We start from the raw sequence: 18653 nt of genomic DNA, 5'->3' as shown, positions 1-18653 counted from the left end.
TAGCAGAATGGAGACTAGGGAAAGAGGGGGAGCACTGTTAGGTGGGCTTCATACCCCTCCCCCCTCACCATACAGGTGTAGCAGGGCCTTCCACGTGCAGCTTGGCACATGTCCATTAGACTGCAATGTAAACAGCGCTCTGGAGCCATCTGGATGTCCCTCATTTCAATAAAATCCAATAACTTGATAAAGAGAAAAATAAAATAACTGCTTTATACCACAGAGCAAGAATTATGAAGCTCAAGGTTGGGAGCTGATCTTCCCAACCCCGTGCTAGTGCTTTAGTCCTTGGCCTCAGAGTCAGCACAAGGGAAAAATAACTTTTTATTGCTCTGAAATACCTGCATTATTTCTCTTCCAGCTAGTGATCAAGCCAAGGGTTTGTTGTGAGGGCAATAGGTAGGGATTTCTGGGAGTGAACAAATACGGCGCCATCCATGGCAAGCATCTTGGAGCTTCCTCTATGTTCCCTAATTAATTAGAATTTCTGGAATCCAGCCCTGTCAAGAGTTCAAATGAGCCCTGGTGTGCCATATCAAGGTCTGACCAACTTTAATAAATCCTTTGGATCCTAAGGTTTAGAAAAAAATAGGCCCATTCCATTGGCCTGGCCTACTAAGAGAGTTCTGACTCTGCATTAAACGTCTGGAAAAGTCAGATTGAGTCTTGGTATTAACCTCATAGCAAACACACACAAATAACCCAAGTCCAATCCAAAAAGCATATCTACCACCCGCATGTAACCCCAACCAACCCACTTTCAATTCATGAATCTATTTGTCTCTGAGAGTTCTATACTTTTTGTCTTAACTTTGTGTCTTGACTTTCTCTGGAACACATCTTAGTTTAGGGTCTGAACATATGGAAACCTAAAATAAATGAGGACATTCAGCTCCTTGCCCCTCCTTTTGATGGAAGTCAGTACCATAACGAGTCAAGATGCAGGCTTTGGGGGCAGAAAGACTCAGGAGAATCAACATTTCTTCTCAGCATCCGTATGGTCTTGGGCAAGTGATTTATAGTCTTCCAGCCTTAGTTTATCATCTGTTAAATGGGGATAACCAACCTTGTCACAAAGAAACAATGTATGGGAAGCATCCAGTAAAGTGGCTGGCATAGTGTGTAGGTTCACAGTAAATTATGCTTAGTATTATATTGTTACTCGGAAAATAATCTCATTAGATTCCTATAGGTCTTGGTGCCTAGTTTTCAACATCTAATTTGATCTCCTTTCACTCTACCTCTTTCCTTTGCCTTGAACAGTTTGCTATGCTCCTCATTATCTACTCAGCCTTCAGGAATCCTGGATTTGTTCCAGTCCAGGTTCTGGCATGAACTGACTGTGTGTCTTTGGACAAGTCACTTAACCTCTCTGTACTTACTTTCTCACCTGGCTGTGACGGTATGGGCCAGGTGACATCTGAACCCTGCCTTTTCCAGTTCACCCTGTGGTTTGTGTCCTGATGTGGCCAGAGAAGAAACTGTTAGAGGCTGTGCCTCAGCAAAGGGACCTCCTCTGAGCTTCCGTACATCTCTGGCCTGAAGCCAGAAGCTCTGGCCTCAACGCCAGTCGGGCTGCCAGCTGGTATTCTTTATTATTTTGCCTTTTTAAGTAAATTCATAAAGCCTTCAGTTTCCTCATAGAGTTTTGCATTGACAATACAGGGCGCTTCGCCTCAGGAGGCCTCTCTCCTGTCTGGGTGCCCTGGGCCCGGATTCCTGTGGAGAGGCAGGCTGATTCGAGTCAGCCACAGATCTGACAACTACAGTCTAGGAGGCCACAAAATGTGCTCCATCATGCCCAGGCCTCCTAACACCCTCTGGGGTCAGGCATCACTTTTACCAGCAAGCCCTCGCTGTGGCAGTGCCCGGGAGCTGGGCTGCAAGAATGCACAAACGTGCATTTAAAGGCTTTGTGACAGCTTCTTGGTGACTGGAAGGCTGTCTCTGCTGGCACCAGAATATTTCCTGTTGCCACAGTCTGCAGATGAAGAGCAAAATGAGGTTTCGGTGAACTGGATCATTAAAAGCTGTAGGAAGGAACTTGACTCTTGCTATATGATTAAAAACTTTTCTGTGAATGTGAGTGCCTGTCTATCAGTGTCTGTATCTATCTGGCTGGATGTGTTTTTTTAAACCAGCTTGTGGAAAGCTGAACAGGGACTTTGTACTCCAGACAATGGCCAGAAGAGGATCTGGTCCCTGATCCCAAGGTTGCCATGACGACTGCCCTTTGAGAGCTACAAGTGCAACACTACTTTTACTAGGCCAGCAGTGCAAATGACTGCATCCACAACTCTTCCTCCACCCTGCCCTACCACCAGAAAATATCTTTTTTCCCCCTGGGAGGGCAGAGACGAAGTCAGGGCTGTTGGTGGCTTATTGGTATATAACCCAGCTGTCTACCCTGCCTTTTCCCCACAAACTAAAGTCTGACCTCACACAACATTTATGCCACAGATCAGCTTTCTGGGCTCTAAGTCAAATTGGGAAGAAAGAAATGTGATCAAGGATGCATTCTTACTCTCCCATTTTAGCACTGTGAGTCACAAAGAATAATACACTGCCTTGGCCTCTCTGCTCCCCAGGGCAGGTGCCCCCTGATGGTGAGAGAGGCATTTAGGCAGGAATATTACTCCCTCCAGGCTCCTCAGCCACGGTTTTGATTTGCTGCTGTGGTATAGAAGAAGGTGGGTGACCTGCAGAGGGAGGGTGAACTTTATTCCCTTAGAGGTAGGATTAATTAGGATCCCTAAGGGAAATGTAAATTGAGCAAGGTAAGGGTCTAATTAACTGAAGGTCCATTCATCTATCTGTCTGTCCATTTATCCATCCATCTGTCTGTCCATTTATCCGTCCATCCATCCATCTATCCATCCATCCATCCAACATCCATCCATCCATCCAACATCCATCCATCCAACAATCTATCTAGTAAGACACTAGGGAGACAAACAAGCCCCTGCCTTTGTGGAGCTTGAGTCAGTATAGAAGACAGATGAATAAGTAATTTAAATGTTCTAAGTGTTCTGAAGGAAAGCCTTACCCAGCCTTCCTCCTTCCCACCTCACGCACCACCCACCATGAATTCTAAGACCCCATAAATGGAGAAATTAAACATATATCTTTGAAAAGCTCTCATATCAGGCAAAATGGGTTTCCATCTCTCTCCTGTACCTCCTCGGGGGCAAGGATAAGTCTTAACTCCCTGCCTGCTTTTTAGGAAAGGTAGAGAAGTATAATGGAATTGGTTGACAGAGACTGATGCTGGAGACTTTTTGCTTACTTTTGACTTTTTCAGACTATTTATATTTTTACTAGTGGCTTTCTTTTAATTTTTTCCAAAAACATTTTTTAACGTATGTTTTTCTGGTGATCATAAGTAAAAACAAAATAATGCTTGTTGACTCCCTGCTAGGTAGGAAAAAGAATCTGAAACCCATTTACTTCTTTCTTCCTGGTTTTTGTAAAGATGACCCGGAATTTAAGGCCCTGACTATTATCACCAAATTACTTTATATTCTATATCTTATTTTTTATGAATGGCTTTACTATTTGCTTTTGCATCCTATTTATAACAATTATTTAGACTTAGCTCTGTGTTTGGCTGGTTTACATTTTCACTGCCAGTTTCCCCATTTTTAAATGTTTAATTCTGACTCATATTTTGATCAACTTGAGTTCATTAACTTGCAATAGTTTTTTAGAGAGAATATGAGAGAGGTGCATTTTTCCAAATCCTTCCTTATCAAAGATTCTCTTTTCATTTCCTATCATCTACAAGCAACAACTTGGCTAGGTATATCATAGTTTAGGATCAAATATTTTTTTCTTCAAAAATTTCTGAAAACCACCCATTTTATTCTGGGAAGGCTACAGAGCTAGGGAGTAGAAACTTGATAATTGACTAATTTATATCTTTTTTTGTTTTTTAAACTCTTTTCTTCATCCTTTTAGTTAAAAAATGTTGCCGGGATGTGCCCAGGTATATGTCCTTTTTAAAGCATATAAAATATAGCTGTTGATTTGCCTATAAATCATAGGCATTGATTTGTATACTTTGGCCTTCACTCAGCATAGGAAAATTTTCTTTAATTATATCATTGATTATTACTTCAATTGCATTTTGGTTTCTTCATGTACCTATATATTTTTAAACGTGGCTTCCTCATGTAAATTTGTATCTCTTTAAATATTTACTTGCTTGTTCTTTTCCCTTACATTCTAGAACACATCCCAGATTTACCCTTTGTACTGTTGGTGTGCTTTTCACAGGGTTACTTTTTCTCTTTACTCGTCCTAATGCAGATTTGAAATATGTTATTGCATTTTTATTGCTCCAAAATAATCTCATGGCTCTTCTAGCTTTCTTTGTGGTTAACTTTGATCTTTATGGATTTCTGCCTATTTTACAGAAGAATGTCATTTTTCTTTCTATTGATGCTGAAGTTTTTGAAAACATTTCTTCTGGATATATACTTGGGTCTTCAGAATGGTGTTGTTTTCCTTTGTTCTGCAGTGTTTTTCCGTAGTTTGCCTCTTTTCTTTATTTATTCATTTTTTTTAGTTAAAAAGACATAATTCTTTTATTTTATATTGCAATAAAAGAAATTAACATTACATAAATGGAAGACTAGAAAGGGGAATTGAAGAATGCCGCTTGAAGAACAATTGAAGAAAAATTTCCTGGGCTGAGTAATGGCCAAAGTATACAAACCAATGGCCATATTTTATAGGCAAATCAACATCTTGTCTAGTCAGCCATTTTATCAAGGCACATGATCAATGTGGTAATACAATGGAAATGATGGCTATTGTGCCTTGTTTTACTTAATCATACATTAAACAGACCTGGAAATTAATGGAACTATTACTCTTTTTTTTTTTTAATTTTTTTTTCAACGTTTATTTATTTTTGGGACAGAGAGAGACAGAGCATGAACGGGGGAGGGGCAGAGAGAGAGGGAGACACAGAATCGGAAACAGGCTCCAGGCTCTGAGCCATCAGCCCAGAGCCTGACGCGGGGCTCGAACTCACGGACCGCGAGATCGTGACCTGGCTGAAGTCGGACGCTTTACCGACTGCGCCACCCAGGCGCCCCATATTACTCTTAAATCCTATTTACATTGTATATTCCCAAAGATTAAGTTTTACTTCAAAAAGTAAGTGTTAATATTATTTTCATGTACTATGGGAAAATACAAATAGGTTTCAATTACTGGGTGTTTAGAAGTAAGGAGTTTTACCTACTAATTCATCTTTGAACGAGAAGATTTATCCAGACTCAGGGATGGCCAACCAACAGGCTATATGTAGCTTGTTCCTGGAACCACTACCCATCCCTTTGGGTGCTACCAGAATATCCTTCTTATACTACCAGTTGGAGGGATGGCTGATTGTTCTTCCCACTCCCTCACTCCATTCTGAAGAATCTAGTGGCATCCATGTAGTTTGGCACTGCTGGGTTGGGGTGTGGTTTTGTATCTCTACTGTATGAGAAACTGTAACCCTCAACTGTCTAACAAATATCTGCAGTAGGCTCTTCCAGTCATCCCCACAGCTTTTAAAACTTTATTTATACTGACTCCATTCCACCTTCAGGATCCAAAGGGACTCCTGGCAAGGACACTCCCCACCATTTTCCGCCTCTTACCCTGTTGCTTGTTTGAGAGTTGCCATCTGTGTACAGATATGGAAAGATTTTGTGGTGTGTGTGTGTGTGTGTGTGTACAAACAAATGCACATGTGTGTATAAAACTGTACTCTGGCTGTTGTAAAAAACATATCACCCCAACAGTAGAGGATAACCAGCTAGTTTTAAAACTAGAAGAGAGTTTTAGATCAATGTGTGTCTCAGTGTCTATGAGTCAAGGAGCAGGAATGTGGAAGAAATCTCTTCTTGCTGACTTTCAGAGAATTAGGTTTCTTCTCTTCCACAGGATAAAGCATGAATAGATCAATCACTATTTCTCTCAAGTCAACTGCATCTGCTTCTGATATCAGGTTGGTTCTAATACTGGGTTGTAAGCAATCCTAGTCTTCCAAGATGTGGTAAATGTTCACCATTCCTTGTAAATCATTTTTGATGGGAAATAGAGGCTATAGGAGAGATACCGTTTTCTATTAACTTTATACATTGTTCTTGAGGTTTCAGTCCTCAGAGCCTACCAGAGGTTCGGGAGCCCCTGAGGTAGAGGCTTCCCTGTCACCTCTTTACTTTCTTCTACACCTGAATAATCAAATGGTAGGAAAAAAGTGTAGGCAAAGACAAACATGGTTGATTTGGCAACCCCCATTCCTAGGAAAGCTTGCCCATGTCCCCAAGGCTTTGAGTAAGGAAGTAGAGAGTATCTTGTGTTTTCCATTCCAATGGGCAGGCCAGCACAGGCCATGGAGTCTCAGACATGAGTTGGAGGTTGGGGAGTCGGCTATTTAAACTCCTTATAACACCTAGTGCATTGTCAGTTGTCCAAAAACATTGCACAATATTGGTAGTAATAATAGCAATCAGAAACCTGCCATTCCACTTGGGAGACGTGCACATTATTCCTATTGTCCTCTCCAGAATTCTCTTCAACACAAATGCCGGAAGGGGAACTTTCTCTCCTTGTGGCTCCCAAAGTAGATCATACAATGGATGTGGGGGACGGTAACTGGTGACGTGACTGAGATTCCCAATTGTTGTGGATGTTCCTCCAGAAATGCTTGTGTAAGAACAGCACTAAGGATGACCTTTTCTGATATCAGGAGAGCTACCAGGGCATGCTAATTGATTCTTTCATTCCAACACAAAACTATTGAACACCTACTACACACCTACTGTATTCCCTGCTCATGGAATGCATTTGGAGAGACACACAAAGATCTCATTTTTACCAGACCATACACTAGCCCTCTCTTCTGCTTGAAAAACATTCCCTCTCATGAGACAACAATTAGAAGGAAAATGAAGGGGAGAAGAAAAAAAGGTTGTTCTGGAAGGTGTTATCGAGATTTGAATTATCCCTAGAAAGAATGTTCCAGTCCTGTGATTAGTTTGTCAGATAAGCGGGTTGGGGTCTGAGAAGGGGCACCTTGGACAGGTAAATAGAACAGTGACAGACATGGGATATGGTGATGTATTAAGGTGGTGCTTTCCTTGGAATGATGTTTCTGAGATGTTGGGGGATTTCTTGACAGAGGGCTACTCAGACTTGGGATTAACCACTGAAAGGACAGAGGGAACTTGTTTGCTTCCCGGCTGTGCCTGAGGTTATTGGAGAAACTTTGAAAAGGTCCTCCTGCCCGTGCATCATGCAAGGTGCTCAGATGTTCTGATTTAGGAGGAACAGACCTTTCCCACTTGGCGTTTTCCCACAAGCTTTCTTCATGTGGTTTCCAAAGGCCCTATTTCCCTCAACTTTCCCCCTCACTATCTCAACATCTCATTTTCTCCTATTGTTCAGCGGAGTCATTTTTGTTTGCAAAACCATTATCTTGTTATCTCTTCTGTTGTCATAGCTCATGAGAAACGTATCTGGACTTCACTGGTTTAGCCACCAGATTCCAGCCTGTCTCCTTTCTTTCTTTGGGGACAAGGAGAGAGCAGAGAGCCCCATATGCTGCGCGGGGGGTATGGTTTTTCTGGGCCCATTTTCTTATGGAACTGAGTCAGTAATCCACCATGGCCATTTTTCTAACCTGTGTAAGGGGGCAGAATTATTTCTTTTTGGCTGTTAGATAAAGGGAGAAAAGCAGTCTTTGAACAGACCTAGCACTACCCCTTTAACCAAGTGCTGCCGACTCGCGAGTTAGGGACCTATGAGCACTTCTCATTTGGTGTGTTATTAACCCTCAGGATAATCCTGTGAGGCGGGTTTCATCAAGCCAAGTTTTCAGCACAGGTATGGCCCAAATATTCACAAGACATACTTGTGCTAAAATATTTTCTTGTTCTATGAAATTCAAATTTAAGTATGTATCCTATATTTCTATTTATCTTTTTGTTGCTTCTTATTTTTGTTTCTGTTTTTAATGCATCCTGTATTTTTTGTTACAATTTTTAAATGTTTATTTATTTTTGAGAGAGGGAGGGAGAGAGAATAAGTTGGGGAAGGGCAGAGAGAGAGGGAGACACAGAATCTGAAGCAGGCTCCAGGTTCTGAGCTGTCAGCACAGAGCCCAATGCAGGGCTCGAACCCTTGAACCGTGAGATTGTGACCTGAGTTGAAGTCGGACTCTTAACCGACTGAGCCACCCAGGCACCCCTGGATCCTGTATTTTTTATTTGCTAAAGCTGGCAACCCTCCATTACACACTACAGGTAAGGTTATGTGACCTGCTCAGGGTGCTTTGATAAGTGTTAACTTCTTTTTTTTTTTTTTTTCAACGTTTATTTATTTTTGGGACAGAGAGAGACAGAGCATGAACGGGGGAGGGGCAGAGAGAGAGGGAGACACAAAATCGGAAACAGGCTCCAGGCTCTGAGCCATCAGCCCAGAGCCCGACGCGGGGCTTGAACTCCCGGACCGCGAGATCGTGACCTGGCTGAAGTTGGACGCTTAACCGACTGCGCCACCCAGGCGCCCCAATAAGTGTTAACTTCTTGCTCCTGTCCTTTCCTATCTCCACTATTCAAGCAGTTGAAAGAGGAAGAGGAAAGAAAGAAAATATTATTTAAAGTGAATGAATATACTCTGGCTTTCTGCCCATTTGCCATTCCATTAGACATTTTCAGCTCTTGTCAGAAGCTCCCCGGCAGCACTAAATTCAGTAGAGGGCACAGTGATGATCTGATACTTTGGCTGAATCCTGACCAGAAATTTGACCTTTGTGAAAGGGGCAGGGCAGAACAGAGAGCCCAGACGCCTTGGCATCCAAGGCTGTGAATACCTGCCCTGGCTTTGGCACAGACTCAGCTTATGAACCAGACCACCTCTGTCAATTCTTTTGTGAGTTTTAGTTTCCTTATTGAAAATTGAGATTGGGACTGCCGACCGTCATTCTTCAGGACATGTCATACAGCATCTAATACCAGATAGGCCTGGGTTTAAATCCCAGCTCTGCCACTTACTAGCTGTGTGACCTGGGGTAAGCAGCTAGATCTCTGTGTGCCTTGGTTTCCTCATCTATAAATTGGAGATAATGCTAGTGCAAAACAGAATTAAGGCAGTGTGGTTTTGAGGCAAGGCTTACTGATTAATTCTTTCATTCACACAAACACTTAATTGACCACCTAGTCAACTCCTCGTATCAACAATTCTGATTAAGGGCTATGAATGAATGCCTAGCTCTGTTCTAGGAGCAATGAAGGATAGTTGCAGAAGAGCCAGTGATCCCATAGGAGGAGACCAGTTGTACCCAGGTGAAACAACAAGACAATAAAATCAAGGGTGTGATGATTCAGTGCAGATTCAGGCTGGATGCTAAGGAGGCATGAATAGCACCAGTAATATCTTGTGCTTTTATACTGACTTCAGTTTACCAAGGGCATTTACAGACATTTGAGGTGAGCTGAAGACTGGCCACAATGAGGAGGGGATGGGTGCAGGAACCTTCTAGGAGGAGGAGCTTCTTGAAGAAGTAATAGGTTTGGGTGGAAAGATGGCATCTCTGATGGCACAAATCCAAAAGGCAGAGGCAGGGGAGATGCTGACACCCAGCAGGACAGCAGTGGAGCTGAATTGGAGCTACCAGGAGACTGGGGCTGGGGCCTTTGTACTTGCTGTTCCCTCTGCTGGAATATTTTTCCCTCAAGTATTGTGCTGGCTGCTCAACGTCCAGGATCCGGCTTGGATATTATTCCAGACCCTTCTCTGACCACCTGAAGTAGCCTGCATTTCCTTACCTGTCTCTCTAGGTCACATCACCCTGTTTTATTTGTTTTATTACACTTTTTGCTTTATGGAGTTATTCTATTTGTAATGTTTCATTGTTTATTCTCTGTCTCCCTTAACAGAATGAAAGCGTCATGACAACAAAAACATTGGGCCTGTAGAAGGTGCCCAATAAGTATTTGTTGGAGGAATATATGAGCAGGTAGATGGAGACCTCAGAGTGCTAACCTTAGGAATTAGAATTTCATAGAAAATGATGAGGTTCAATAAAACCTATAGCAGTATTCTGTATGTCCCGGAAGGACCCTTTTGTGACAAGAATCAGTGAATGGTCCTTCTCTTTCCTCTTTGCTTAAAAGGAGTCCAGAGGGTGATGGGCATGTCTGGGAGTGTCCGTGGATGAAAATGGAGGCTGGGTTTCAGAGCTTCCTCAACCTGTGTTAGGCAGTGGTGCTCACTTGGCTTCACATTAGAGTCCCTGGGAAAATTTTTAAGTGCCCAATTCCCAGGCTGCACCCCAGCCTAAGTCCAATAAAATCCAAATCTTCAGGGGTGGAGTCCAGGCATCGGGATTCTGTAAGCTTGCCAGATTCCACTGCACAGCCAAGGGTGAGAACCACTATGCCAGACAATGCTCACATCTCTTATGGACTTCAGACATGATTAACTGGCGTATCTTATTCATAGTGAAAATAAAGTAGGAATCAATAACTTTTCTTCCTCAGAGGCACCCTGCCTCATGGTAAAGTGCAGCCAGCTGAGTTCTTGGGTGCATTTCTATATTTGATGACCTGTTTGGAATTAGCCAGACATTTCCCTGCACTGGGGTGGACCAGTTCTGGGCAGATCTCCATGCCATCCTGATGAAACCTTATTTCGGGGTTGGTTGTTGGCAGGCCTGAGCTGGCCTCTGTTCTGCTGGCCCCATCAGCAGGCTCATTCCCAGCATCCACTTTCGCTGCCCTTATGGTTGTCACATCACCCATGTCCTCAGCAATCCTGTGGACCTACAGTGACTTAACGTGGTTGGTATTATTTACATGTCACACGGAGATGCCAAGCTGACGTCACCAGCAAGTCTCATGCTCCTGCTCCCCAGCTGGCCCAGGTCAAGGGCCTGTAGAAGGTCTTCCTCTTGGAAAGGGACTTGTGAAACTCGTTTACTCTTGGAACTTGCATTTGAGACCTGTTTTGCTGGGTGTCATCTCTTCCCCCATCTCTGTATGCCAGTATCTACGATAATCTTCTTGGGCTCCATATGCAATGCAACCTCTGATGAAATTAAACATCTGGGCAATTATCTCTGGACGTGTTTCTAATTGGACTAATTGGAATAGAATTACTAGAGCTGCAGAGAGACCTGCTGCTCCTGTCTGGACCTCTAAATGCCAAACAAAAGAAGCAACCAAGTAGTAATTCAGATGGTGGATGCCTCGGGCCGTTCAAGACCCATTTTCCTCATTAGCCAAATCTCTGTTGCCCTCTTTCCCCTCTCCTCTTCAACATTTGCCTCCTAGTGTGATATAATTTTCATGAATCACATCCATGTGTCTTGTTTTGGAAACTATGAGTAACTGCTGTAAACATAGCATTGCATCTCCCTACATTTGAGTACCCTGAGATTTATAGTGCTTGTGGTGGCTAATACATTAATTAGGCCTTCATTTAATAAACATGTCAAATGAGTCATTTGTAAACAAATCTTTATTAAGCACCTACTATGTGTCAACCACTGTTCTAGTCACTAAGGCTATAGGTAGAAGGCAGACAATAGATAATGCAGAACAAATAAATCAATAGAGATGAGATGATTTGAGATAATGATAAGTGCTATAAAGGTGGCAACATGACTGAGAAGGGAAAGACTATTTCACATTTAGTGGTCAGGGCAGGCAAGGTGGTTAGAGGTATAGAGAATTACTATGTGTGTTGGGCTGGAAAACTAGGTAAGATGGGGCCCTTGGTCTCAGCTGGAGATATGGGTAAAGAGAACGATAAAGAATAATGCAGTATGTGCTCTGATGGAACTGTGTGAAAGGGAGAGCTTGGAGAGAGTAGCTAACTGCATGGGGAGAGGGGCAAGCAGGGCAAGGGGTGATGCTTGAGCCACAGCTGAAAGAGAAAATAGACTGGAGAAAGGGAGGAAGGAAATTGTGTTGGTAGTTCACCAATTCAACCACTTTTATTGAGCATGTACTATGTGTCAGGCATTGTTCTAGGTGCTGGGATTACATGGTAAACAACAGATAGACAGTTCCTGACGCCCTAGAATTTATCTTCTGATGGTGGGGGCAGTGGGGGTAGACAATGAATAAGTAAAGAGATAAGATACTTTCAGATGGTGACAATTGCTATGAAGATAATACAGGATAAAGTTAAAGGGAGATTTGGGGCATGTTCTGAGGGGTGTGGTGGAGATGGGGCTTGATAGGTTGACCAGTGTAAGCCTCTTGAGGGAGTGACATGTGTGATGATGTTGGATCATGGAGTGGTCTGGGAGAAGGGGAGTTCTAGGCAGAGGGAACTATGGTGCAGAAGTCTTGAGTCTGGAATAAGGGTGACAAGTTTGAGGAACAGAAAAAGCCCAGCACAGTCAGTGACTGGTAAGTGGGGAGGGAGGTGTATGCCTGAAGGACTCAGAGGTGAAGCAACTGGGGAAGTAGGAGACCAGTTATGAAGCTATATTGTAGGGGTCTAGGCTGGAGAGGATGGAGGCTTGACCTGGATTGACATCTATAGAGGTGGTGAGTCATGGAAACTTTAAGACGTTTGGAGACAGAGAGCTAGCAGAACTTCTGATAAATGGTCCTTGAGGATTGAGGAATAGAAGGAATCAAAGATGACTGTGGTTTGACCAGCTGACTGGCTGGGGGTGGTTACTGAGGGAAATGCAAGAAAGGAACTGGTTTTGTGGGGGAAATGAAGATTTTTCTTTGGATGCATTTAGTCTTAGATGCTAATTGGACATCCCAGTAGAGGAGAAGCAGCCCTGATAAAGGCTTGTGGTCTGAGTGGCCAAACCTTCACTGGGGACAGTGTGGGAGAGAGCTATCGTTAGGGAAAGCAGTGCCAGCTGTGGGGTGGGAAATAGCCGGAGGAGGATGTGATGGGAGGTAGTGGGGGGTGTCTGTCATGTTAGTCCAGGTGGGAAAGGGTGGGAGGCATGAATCTATTTGGCATCCACACCTTGGATTTGCCTCATCGTGCAAGAGACTGCTTCGTGATTCCATTTCAGGGTTGGCTACCCCAGCACAGATGGGGTGACTTGGTTAGACAACCAAACAGCAGGAGTGTAGGGAGCTCTTGGCATGGGTCCATGTCTGTGCTAAGGGCTTCTGATACTTTATTTCATTTAATGTGCACCAAGATCCTATAAGGTAGGTATGGCTCCTCCACTTATTTGTAAATGTAGTTATCATGCTGTTGTTTTTCATAAGCTCAAAATGACTGAATAAGTGACCTCTAAAAACATCTCTTTTTAGCAGGGAGAGCTTCTCTGTTTGTCCTGGAGGTGGTATTGTTCTCATGTATGAAGGCTTTTTTGCTTTTGGTCCTTAAGTGTGGGAGGTTCTGAACTATCACCATGCCCATTTAAAGATGAAGAAGCTGGGTCTCAGGAGAGCAAAGTGGTTTTCCAAAGTGACATGGCCTATGAGTGGAGCTGCCTGAAGCCTCTCCCTGGTCTTTCCTTCTCCTATTAATCACTGTGTGGAGGGTTAGGTATTGGGATATGTGGGAGGTGATGACAGTGACTTAGAGGTCTTTGACCTAAAAAAAAGCCTGTGTGATCATCATAGACAAATCAGTGTTTCAGAAGGAGGAAAAGATGTGTGCACCTTTTGCAAGATGGACCTTCAGAGTTGTCATTGATTCTTTTTATTTTAATCGCAACACACCATTATTTAGTCTTTCCAAAGCTTTCAATTTAATGTTTATAGAAACAAGAAGTCCTTTTTTTTTTTTTACTATCTAATTAAATTATGTAATTACCATAGTGAGAACAATAGATATGAACAAATTTGGGAACAAATACAGGGCACTCTTGCCAAATGCATGATCTACCATAAGACAAAGGACTTCCTACTCAATCCTGTGCCAGCCACCAGCCTTCAGAGTCTCCAGGACATCCACAAAATAAATTCCATAGAGAGCATGGGGCACGTTGGTTAATCTGGCAAATAGGTTAAATGAGATGCAGTTAAAAGAGCTGCAACTGGTAGAAATATATATACAGTGCATATTTTTTTGTGCAGACATGTGAATGAAATACTTTTATGGAAGTGATTATGCTTTTCTTTTATCTTCTGGCTCAACCTTTTGCAAAGACTGGTTCCAGTTTCAACTGGTCCGGTAGGATTTCAAAAACAATAGCTTTGATTTTGTTTTCAGTTCAATAATAAAAAAAAAAAAATCAATACTTGGGTTGGGTTCAGAGTTCAGTCAATTCGTGTGTCCATTTTGGTTTGTGAGTCATATTATCCTGGCCCACATTACAGTGAGGAATGATTCAGAATCAGTGCTTTTTGTCTTCTAGCTAAGAGTCTAAAAATGCCTCAGGCCTTTTTTGTCGTAAGACATCCTTGTTCTAAGCAATCCTGAAGTGACACTTATTGGGGACCAAAAATCATTAACAGGAAGAGAATGGCATAAGAACCCGCTATTTCTTGATTTTGACACTGAAGGTGGTTGTCTTGCTCTCCATTTCCCCTTCATGGTATCAGTATTGGTTGAACACATTTTGGATTCATTGAAAGTTTGTTACCTTAGGAACAGAACACATCGGTATTTCTGACTTAGTCACAAAAGAGTCACGGAGCATTCTCTTCAAAACCTAAGGACAATTCCATGGGTGCCTGGTAGTGGAGGAGGTCAGAGGACCACTCAGCCATGGTCTACCCTTTCTTCCCAGACCTGGGCCAAACTTGGCCATTCAGAATGGAAATACAACCAGCGGCACATGCAGGGGCACTGTATGGTTTGCTTTGATTCTCCCCATGGATCCTTTCTCTAGGAGCTTCCCTCACACTATCTTGCCTCCTTGTGCTGTTCTTAAGGTGTCAAAATCCCCTTTTTTAGTGTGAACTATATGGTCATGGATGAAAATTGACATAGTATGAACTTGTATGTAATTTAGTATAGATACAGCTGGATCTATGTCTGTGTCTAAATCTATATCTATGTCATATGTCTATATATATGGTACAAATATAGATATGTGTGTATACACATTTATATTTCCTAGCTCTGTCCACTGAGCGGGCTTAGAAGTAATGACACCCCAGTAGCAATGAGCACACCTAGTGCTCAGATCTTGGTTTCTAAAACCATTCTCCCATAAACAGAACCAGAGCTCCTTGGAGAAATAGCAGATTCTAGGGCTGGGAAAGGGAATATGCAAGATGAATGTGGAGCACCTAGCAGTGCCAAAAGTTCAAGAAGTACTAAAAAAGCAAAGTGAGGGGGTATGTCAAAGGGACACAGGAACCAACTGAAAGAACTCCCAATAGAAAAAGCTGGAACATTTTGAGTAACAAAATAAATAATATAGTATTGGATTTGTACCCAAAGTACAAAATAAATATTCCTAAGCCTATACTGATATAAATAAATTATTGAATAAATAAATAAAGGGAGAGAACAGACAAACCTCCTGAACAGAAGAATCCCAAATAATTTATGTAGATACTTCTCACTCAAAGAGGTGGAGCATAATTTCCTACCCCTTAAGTGTGGGCCATCACAGTGACTTTCTTTTAATGAGCACAGTGGAGATACCTGACAAACTGCCTGAGCCAGATGGTCAACGTCAATGTCAACAGTGATAAGTCACGTTGATAGCATGTACCTTTGATATGATGTGGTAGGAATGGCACTTTCCCTCTGTGATCTTCCTCCCCAAATTCCCAGTCTATTCATGAGAAAAAAAACCCAGACAAACCGAAACTGAGGAACATTCTGCCTGCCCAGTACTCCCCCTAAACTGTCAAGCTCAACAAAAACAAGGGAAGTCTGGGGAACTGTCGCAGTCTAGAGGAGCTTAAGGGGCATGAAGACTAAATGCAATGTGATAGTCTCATGGCAATCTAGTACAGAAAAATGACATTAGGTAAAAACTACAGAAATGTGAATAAAGCTTCATTCAATTATAATGTATCCATGTTAGTTCATCAGTCATGACAAATGTTCCATATTAATGTTAGCACTATGAGACACTGGGAGTGGGGTATATGGGAACTCTGTAATATACTCACACCTTTTTCTGTAAGTCTAAAATGTACAGAAATAAAAATAAAATAAAAAGTTTATTTTGAGAAATCGCCCCAACCCCTGTTGCCACTTCTTTTCTTTCTCCTGACCCTATGTTTCCCAACATATTAGTCTGCATCCTGTGCCTTGGTCATGCAATAAATTGCAGTGACACTAACAGGCAGCCTTCACATATCTCTGAATTCAATGTGGTAGCTCTTGCTTGTTGGCATGAAGAGTTCTGGTTTTCCAGCACCCTTGTTTCTTGGCTTATCTAGTTTCTCGGGGCTTATCTGAGGCATTTTTATTGGCTATAATATGTCTGAGAAATAGTTTGTTTGCAGCTTAGTGGAGACTTGTGCATTGTCTCTTGCTGCTGGAGGAGACAGACTGCATTCCTAGGTCAGGGACACATTGCCCTCCACGTGAGGATGGCAGAATCTTCCGGGGCTGTCACATCTAATTCTGATGACGCTGACATCTTCCTGAAGGCAGCCTGGGTAGCCCTCTTCTGCTTCCTTGTGCTTCTTCACCATCTATCTCCTTGAATGTGATAAAACCTCTGTTTCATCTTCTGGAGCATTATTCCCATCTCCTTTTTCCTCTTAATCTTTGCTTTCAAGTATTCTCCTAAGAATAGATTTGCGACGGGGCGCCTGGGTGACTCGGTTGGGTGTCCGACTCAGGTCGTGATCTCACAGTTTGTGGGTTCGAGCCCCGCGTCGGGCTCTGTGCTGACAGCTCAGAGCCTGGAGCCTGCTTCGATTCTGTGTCTCCCTCTCTCTCTGCCCCTCGCCTGCTCACACTCTGTCTCCCTCTCTCTCAAAAATAAACATTAAAAAAATGTTTAAAAATATTTTAAAAAAAGAATAGATTTGCGAGGAATTGATTATATGGCTGTATAAGGTACCAAGAGGGCCAGAACTTAAAGTGTTTAGAATTAGAAGCTGATAACAAGGCATTCTGTCTAGGGAAGACCTCTTGAATGTCCCCTCTTAGGTAAAAGGGGTTACTTACCGTTCCAGGACCACTCCATATGGTAGCTCTGTGCAAATTAGCAGGAAGTACCCTCTCTAGGCAGAAGCTAGCTACCTCTCTAGTTTCAGCCCTGCAGGCAAAATCTGACGGGGAAATTAGGACTGGATTTCAGGTCCCAAACGTCTCCTCAGCCAGTCAGCCTTGTGCAGTAGACAACATAAACAACTATTCATTATGACCCTGAACGTATGGTAGGTAATAATCCATTGCAGGGAAGAGTGTTCAGGATAACCACTTCTTATGTGAGTACCTGGAATCAGGGTTCAAATTGTCTTGGGAGTCCTCTGGAAGAAAGGGGTTAAGACCCATGCCAAGTGGAGTGCTGGACTTGGCTCTTATTGGTTCATGAGGTTTAATTATTAACTTTTCAGGAGTTTTATGAGTTAGTTATTAAGCCTAGTGATTATTAAAAATTAAAGTATACAAACTTACAATTAAATTATATTGATACAAATGTAGTGAAAACCCAAAATTTATTACTTCCTAATTATTTGCTATATTTTACTATCATCTATGCTCTTGAAGTTATTTACATCTATCGTATCTGTATGGCGGAGATAGTACATACTGGTGTGCTACCGCTCATCTCCTGACTCTGTTCAGTGACATCATGTCAATAGCTTGAAATTGACCGTGGTGGCCACAGAAATAAGCAAATGCTATAAATCAGCTCCCACTCCCCCAGAAAAGGGAAAAGCAGAGAGATGGGCTGGGACCCACAAATGTTAGGGGTGGGCCTACAGGACGAGAACCACTTGGGACTCCCAGAGATCCTGAGAGGAACTGGGAGGCTGGATCTCCCATGTTGGTTGGTCGGGGACTTCCTTTGCTCCTCAAAGGAACATTAGCTTCTGCAGTGGTTCACTCAAGCAAGCGCCCCCAAGGTCTATGTTACCATGTCCGGGTGACTCAGGCTGGGTGAGCAGTGTTATGGAGCCCAATGGGGACTATAACAGAATTTCATGGGGAAAAGTATGGCAGGTTACCACATGAACCCATGGGACCTGCTCCCTTCTGATGCAGCTCCACAGGTGGTGTTCAGACTCCTCCCCATCTATCCAAATATCTGGGGAGGAGCTGTGGCTCAGGAGAAGGGTGAGGCGTGGGGGACAGTGTCACTCAGTGGGAGGGTGACAAGGTAATGTTGCTCTCACCCTCTCTCTCTTCTAACTTTGTCCTTTCTTTCTCCCCTGAACCCCCTCCACAGGCAAGCCCTGCCTTTTGACAGCTCTGGGAACAGGGGTCTTGGGTAACGGTGAGGTGGGACTTGCGCAGGGCAAGGGTGTGTGGAGAGGAGAAGCAGGAAATTCCTGGTCTGCCGTGGGGTGGGGCATTCCTGGGACAGACCAGCTCAGACTTCTCCTGAGGCAGCCCCCAGCCAAGCACATAGAAATGGTCTTCTGCTGTGAACAGTGAGCAGCTTTCAGCAGCTACAGAAAGAGGTACCCAGTGCCTTGCTCAGCAAAATTTTGGAGAGAGCACTTGTGGATCTGAGCTAGTGTGGCAAAAGGCTCAGGCATTAGAGTCAGAAGAACGCAGGTTTGAATTCCGGC

The 18653-nt window shown here is 43.1% G+C and overlaps 2 long non-coding RNA genes across 6 annotated transcripts in view; both read left to right on the top strand.

Annotated features, from left to right (window-relative positions):
* The window catches only part of LOC147571853 (uncharacterized), a 113438-nt gene that overhangs the window by 32859 nt on the left and 61926 nt on the right, over window positions 1-18653 (top strand). The gene's annotated exons all lie outside the window — the stretch shown is intronic.
* Window positions 5110-11502, top strand: LOC147571854 (uncharacterized). Its single transcript, XR_015246533.1, has 2 exons — window positions 5110-8327; window positions 8563-11502. It is a non-coding gene; the product is annotated as an uncharacterized LOC147571854 (long non-coding RNA).

Source organism: Puma concolor, chromosome F2 (genome assembly GCF_028749965.1).
Source record: "Puma concolor isolate L17-30 chromosome F2, mPumCon1.1.hap2, whole genome shotgun sequence".
NCBI classification, from domain to species: Eukaryota; Metazoa; Chordata; class Mammalia; order Carnivora; family Felidae; genus Puma; species Puma concolor.
This window is presented reverse-complemented; position numbering and strand designations above follow the sequence as displayed.